Genomic DNA, 6,444 nt, shown 5'->3' with positions numbered 1-6,444 from the left:
GCTTGTTGCATTATCTTTTATTTTACTTTTTTCTTTTATTTTTTTGATGATATTATTTTTTTCTTTTATTTTTTTTAAAGATAAAAATAAAAATATTTTTTTTCTTTTTTTATGAAATTATTTTCTTCTTCTTTATTTTATTTTTTATGACATTATTTTTTTCTTTTATAGTATTATTTTTCTTTTTATTTTTTTGATGATATTATTTTTTTTTTTTTTTCGCTTTTTTCTTTTTGTATATGACATTAGTTGACAAAAGATTCTTTTTTGATGATATTATTTTTTAATTTATTTCATTTTGTTTTTTTTCGTCTTTTTTTATGACATTCAAAAGGAAAAACGCTAACATAGAGGTTCGAGGGATCTTTTGCTTAAATAGCAACATGATAAGCAAACTCCGCAGACGCCATGTTAGTTTCCTTATAATAAAACAATATATTGATATGAGGTCCAACATTGGACACTGAATTGTATTTGTCCCACATCGAATATACGTGGAAAAAAACGGTTATATAAGCACTTCCAACAACATATCTATTGAAGCATTGTTTGAGGTGAGAACCACTTGCGTTGCACGCGAGGCATTCAAGATTTTGTTGCACGTGCGGAGTTCTGTGATGTCCATCGAGCCAATTTGTGACATCATATGGGCTGTTCTGCTCTAAAATCGGGGCAAAAATCGGGTGGTTCCTCCGTACGTCTCTCTTTTACATATAAATCGATATTCTGATGTTATATTGGCGGTAATCGATATTGTGATGTTATATTGGCATATTGTGATGTTATATTGGCGGTAATCGATATTGTGATGTTATATTGGCGGTTCTGCCCACCGGTTTTACACATAAATCGATTCGAGCCTATTTGTGAAGTCATAGGGGCAGTTCTGTTCTAAAACCAGGCGGTTCTCGATACGCCTATTTTTACACATAAATCGACAATGTGACGTTATATGGGTTGTTTTGCTCTTCAGCTTTTCACATAAATCGATATTGTGACATCATATAGGCGTTTCTGCTTTAAAACTGCTCTAAAACCTGGCGGTTCCCTATGCGGCCCATTTTTACGCATAAATAGACACTGTGACGTCATATGGGCGGTTTTGCTCTAAAATCGGGCGGTTTCCGATACCACCCAGTTTTATACATAAATTGATACTCGGTTTTATGCATAAATTGACACTCGGTTTTAAGGCGGTTCTACTCTAAAACCGAGCTGTTCTCGGTACCGCCCGATTTTATACATAAATTGACACTCGGTTTTATACATAAATTGACACTCGGTTTTACACATAAATCGACACTGTGACGTCAGATGGGCGGTTCTGCTCTAAATCCGGGTGGTTCTTGGTACTGCCCGATTTTACACATAAATCAACACGGGGTAATCGATTCTCGTGCCGACTCGAGCGAGTCCGCCAATTTTTTAAACACTGGTTCAAACAATGGAAGGTTTCTCTTCAATCTTAAGGTATTCTTTTTTTTCATCCGATAGAGAATGTAATTTTTGTTTTTTTTTGGTTATGAACTGAGGAAAACATATGGGTTAAGAGGTTAACTACTCTTAAATTGGGTTTTGATGATGGAGTAAATGAACAATTTACTTCCTGGGAAGCATGAGATCTTTTGGCCTTTTTCCATTGGGCAGGCTTTCTATGCTTGCCTTCAGCATAAAACTTATATGTCCATTCTGAATAAAGGGTTAAGATTGCTCCAATCACAATGTCATGCTTCTACATTATTTTATTTTTAATTTTTTTCTACAAACTTTTTTAACACCAAATTTTGTACGTCCAATCCTCTATTAAGCTCGCACTAGTGAAAAATATAAAAAAAAATATTTTTAATAATATAAAATGACCAAAATACCCCCTAAAAGATTCAAGGGGTATTTTGGTCATTATATGTTATAAAAAAATTATTTTTAATATTATTTATAAGTGCTCTTTAATGAGAAGATGGCACTAAATATTATTTATAAGTGCGCCCCAATGAGAAAATAAAATCCTGAGTGGCTCTCTTGATCAAAATTGGACGCTGGATGGTAGAGGAAACATAGATCCTCTATGTTATAAGAGAAGTATAAAAACCTTTACCTTTTCCATTTTTCCAGTTGGCTTCTTTTATTTCTGGATATGGTTCACATAGACCTGAGGCTCTAAACAATCAAATTAGAGCCCACCCTCAAATAATATCGAAAAATATGGTTTCAATACTGGAAATCATTGTGATGGTCCTAAATATATTTTCATCTTTAAGTATAAGATTTAAAGCTTAAAAAATAGTTTACATTGAGCAGATCTACGAAAACTTGAAAATCTTGAAAATTGACGGTCGAAAAATACATTACAAAATGCACTATTTTCAAACTTGAAATCCATTTTTTTCTCATGTCCATGCATCTTGATGTCAAGATAATTAATTTGAGGATATTTGAGCAACAAAACAACTTTTTTTAATGAAATTTTTGATATGGGGCTTTAATTTGATTGTTTAGAACCTCGGCTCTATATAAACTTTCTCATTTATTTTTATTGAGCTAGTCCATTTGCGAGACGTCTCTCCTAAAATTCTGACTTTTTTTTATTATTTTTCTTTCTTTTAATGATTTGGCAGTACTGTTGTGGAGTTGAAAAGTCGTACAAAAACTCAACAACCCCATGGAATATTCAGTATTCTAAGGCAACTTTTGTTATTGATTAACACCACCTAAAACCTATAAAGCGGGACATGACTCTCACGCATCGGCAAGGAAAACACAAGAATGGCAAATGACGATCACGTTGGCAAAATCGAACCGGAATAATTAATAAGATATGGTTTGGAAGCGGTTTAATCGGTAAATAGGTTGATTCAATCGTTCTAATCGGGCAAGTCTTAAGCGATCAAAAAAAAAAAACAAAAAAATTCTAATAAAATATGAAAAACATATAAAGAATGATTAAAACAACATACTCAAATAAAATTGAAAATTAATGAAAAAATGGATTTGAACCCATTTTATATTTTCCAATGGGTATTTTTAAAATTTTCTAAAAAAAATGAAAAAATATAAAAGTGAGTATTAATTACCAAAACAATTTTTAATCTTTACCATAATGTAAAGAATATTTAAAAATGCATTACAAATCAAATTTTTTATTTTTGAGAATTTATATACATTTTTTAAAATATTGGTTAATCACCCTAACCGCCCAAAACCGAAAACGGTAAGTATCGAGAGGTTATGGGTTAGATCGAGCGATTTTACGGACAATATATGGAACAACCACTTTAGTGCTAGGATGAAGCTTGCCCTAAAACCGAAGGGAGTGCAATACCAATATATAGAAGAAGACCTAAAAAACAAGAGACCCCTGCTTCTAGTGTCAGACCCTGTCCACAAGAAAATTCCTGTGCTCATACATGGAGGTAAACCGGTAGCTGAATCAGTAGTGGTTTTGGAGTACATAAATGAAACATGGCTGGAAAACCCCTTATTGCCAAAAGATGCCTATGAAAGGGCCCAAGCTCGATTTTGGGCCACGTTAATCGAAGAGAAGGTAAAGTACTTTTCTTTATGGTAGAATTCAAATTATAGCGTAGCCAAAATGTTATATGCTCTTTTAGGAGCGTAAATTCCATTCACCCACTCTGGTAAATCTCTATCTAGGAATATTATTCAGACTCCAAATTCTTAATAATCAAGAGACCCTATCCAAATTTTGAATGGTCTAGTCTAAGTTTGTATAAACTAAAAAATGATGTGGTGCAAATACTTTGTTGGGTTATAAAATAGTACGATATAATTTTTTTCTATCTTTCATTAATGAAAAATGGGTAGAGAGCCTTCTCTTCCATTGATTCACCTAAAAAAACTAAAAATACACATTTTTTGTTGCAATTATTCATCTGGTTGATTCCAAAGTAGGATACAAACTCTCAAATAGAAGAAGTCCTCTTATAGCCGAGAGGTAGTAAAGTTCAATGTGTTCCCATGCTCTTTGGTGTACTTTCCCCTTAAATATAGAAAAAAAAACAAAAACAACTTACGTGCTTTACCTCATGTACACTGTGGACTAGCGATCTCGACAGCTTATCGTACGCCAGGAGCGGAAAAAGAGAAGGCCATCAAAGACGCACAAGAGGGCCTCAAAACCCTAGAAGAAGTACTCAAGGGGAAGTTCTTTAATGGCTAAACAATTGGGTTTTTGGACATCTTTGCATGTACAATTGCCTTCTGGATGCCTGTGTTAGAGGAATCAGCTGGTTTCAAGGTTTTTGACCCTGAAAAGTTGCCTCGTCTTCGTTCTTGGACTGAAGAATTTACAAAGGTTCAAGTGGTGAAGGAGGCTTTTCCACCTCGTGATAAGCTTCTTGCTGCCTTCAAAGCTTACCATGACCAAATGTTTGGCCCTAAGGATTCTTCTACTAAGGGAGATTGTTGTTGTTTGCTTTATCTACATAAGGAGAAATTGTCCTTTTTCTTTTTTGTAGCTACTTAAGAAGATTGGGTTTTCTAGTTATGGAGATTGGGTGCTGTTTTTTACAAGGAAAGAAGTTAAAAAATGCGAAAGCACAGTCTTTATAACGGGTTTTAGGGTGGACTCTTGCTCTTGATACAAAGATGCTTTGGTGTATTAGCAGTGCTGAAGGGGCACTAGCCCAAACCCTGCCCATGACCCTATCCAGGTTGGGCCGGGTACCCCAGCCCCTGACCAATCCTGGACAGGTCGAGTGGCACATGACCAGGCCCATGCTTTGACCCTGTTCAGTTCGGGTTGGGTGGCACATGCTTAGGCCCAAGCCCAATCCCAGGCTTTGATCATGCCCTGATCATTATGGATGACAGGCCTAGAATATATTTTATGACCTAGATCCTTATTTTTCCGCTCCTTGCCTTGCGGTTTGGTCCATTGCTAACACTACGGTTGCTTGGGGCAAACAATGACCACATGAGACATGCAGGAAACGGATCTCGAAAATGTTCATTATCTAAGGGCTGAGGTTTGGATAAGCTGCCTGCCTTATACTATATGAGTAAAGGCGCACCACTAAATTTTGCTGGAAGATGTAGTTTTGGTCTCGAGAACTTTTAGATGGCTTGCAAGTCCATGTTTAACCACAATTATAAAATTTAAATTTCTTAAAAACAGTATAGATCGAGCAAATCCATAACACATGAGAATCTTGAAAATAGACGGTCCATATAACTTGTTACAAGATGCACTATTTCAAGGACTTGAAATTCTTTTTCTTTTCTTTTCTTTTTTTCTTTATTTTCATACATCTTAAGGTTGAGATGATTTATTGGAAGGTGTTGAGCATTGAAATACTCTTTATCTAACGATTTCTACTCTCTCAGGAGTAGGATACACATTCACTCCCTGCGATAAAACCTTACATAGAATTAATTTTGGGGATATAACCTATTTGACCCATAAGTTAATATCAATAAAACAAAGAAAAAAACATTCTAATAATACCCTCTATGCACTTTAAAACAATATTGTTTTGAGATTGAGTAGGGACTATTTAATTTTAGATGGTAAGATCTAGAAAATTCTCTTCTTCTTTTTTTAGCCGTCCTTTTAGAATGATCATCTAGTAATTCTTAAGTAGTTCCCAAACTTTTAAGTTGAAAAAAACTTCCAAGTAGGTCTTTTGATTGAGGGACTAGAAATAAACTATGCACTTAAGGAAGCATAGTATAATTTCCCATGCTCTTTTCTACATGATTTTTGAGATGCTCTTACTTCTATAGTATAAGGTTGCAACCTTACAAAAAAAATTTCCTTAGCTAAGTTCTACAAAAATTAGAAATAATCTTCATCTATTTCAGCTTAAACATGCAATCATCATATTTCTTCTCTGGTTCTTTAATGGTAATCTAGGAAAGGATGGCTTAGCACGTTAAATACAGAAAAAGTATTTCTAGGGAAGGATGGCTTAGCACGTTAAATACAGAAAAAGTATTTGGTGAGTCATCAAATCATGTTTGAAGGGACTAGCAAGCGAAGCACATCTGAAATTTATACAATTTCCACCTCAGATTGATGCACTTGAAGTTCCAAAAACAAATGAACTTTGAATAAATGAAGTGAATTTTTGAATAAATGAAGTGAATGATCCAAAAGGATTCACAAAATAGAAGACTCAAAATTATTTTGTTCTTTTATATTCATCATTCTAGTGGTGTTGATGACAAGCTCATAAACTCTAAGATCAAAATCCATATTCAACATAGATTTGTGAAATAGTGCACTCACTGCAATAGGTTTATTGCCACATCCAAATCCAAACCCACCGTTAAACAAAGAATATGATAAAGTATCCCCCATGCTCTGCCTAGTTAAAGGGGACCTTTTGATATGCTCACGTCCTGGGTGGTCATGCCAAATCATATAATTAGAGGGTCTAGCACCCCAAAGCTAGTTTGGGATACTTTTCTTGTGAAGCAATTCTC

The 6,444-nt window shown here is 34.5% G+C and overlaps 1 pseudogene; it reads left to right on the top strand.

Annotated features, from left to right (window-relative positions):
- Nucleotides 1–3,259: 3,259 nt before the first annotated feature.
- On the top strand, nt 3,260–4,812 carry LOC148780540 (putative glutathione S-transferase; annotated as a pseudogene).
- The last annotated feature ends 1,632 nt before the right edge of the window (nt 4,813–6,444 follow it).

This window comes from Amborella trichopoda, chromosome 9 (assembly GCF_054954075.1).
Source record: "Amborella trichopoda isolate Santa Cruz 75 chromosome 9, AtrichopodaSantaCruz75HAP2 v2.0, whole genome shotgun sequence".
Taxonomy (NCBI): Eukaryota; Viridiplantae; Streptophyta; class Magnoliopsida; order Amborellales; family Amborellaceae; genus Amborella; species Amborella trichopoda.
The sequence above is the reverse complement of the archived record's forward strand: the minus strand, read 5'-3'. Positions and strand labels throughout refer to the sequence as shown.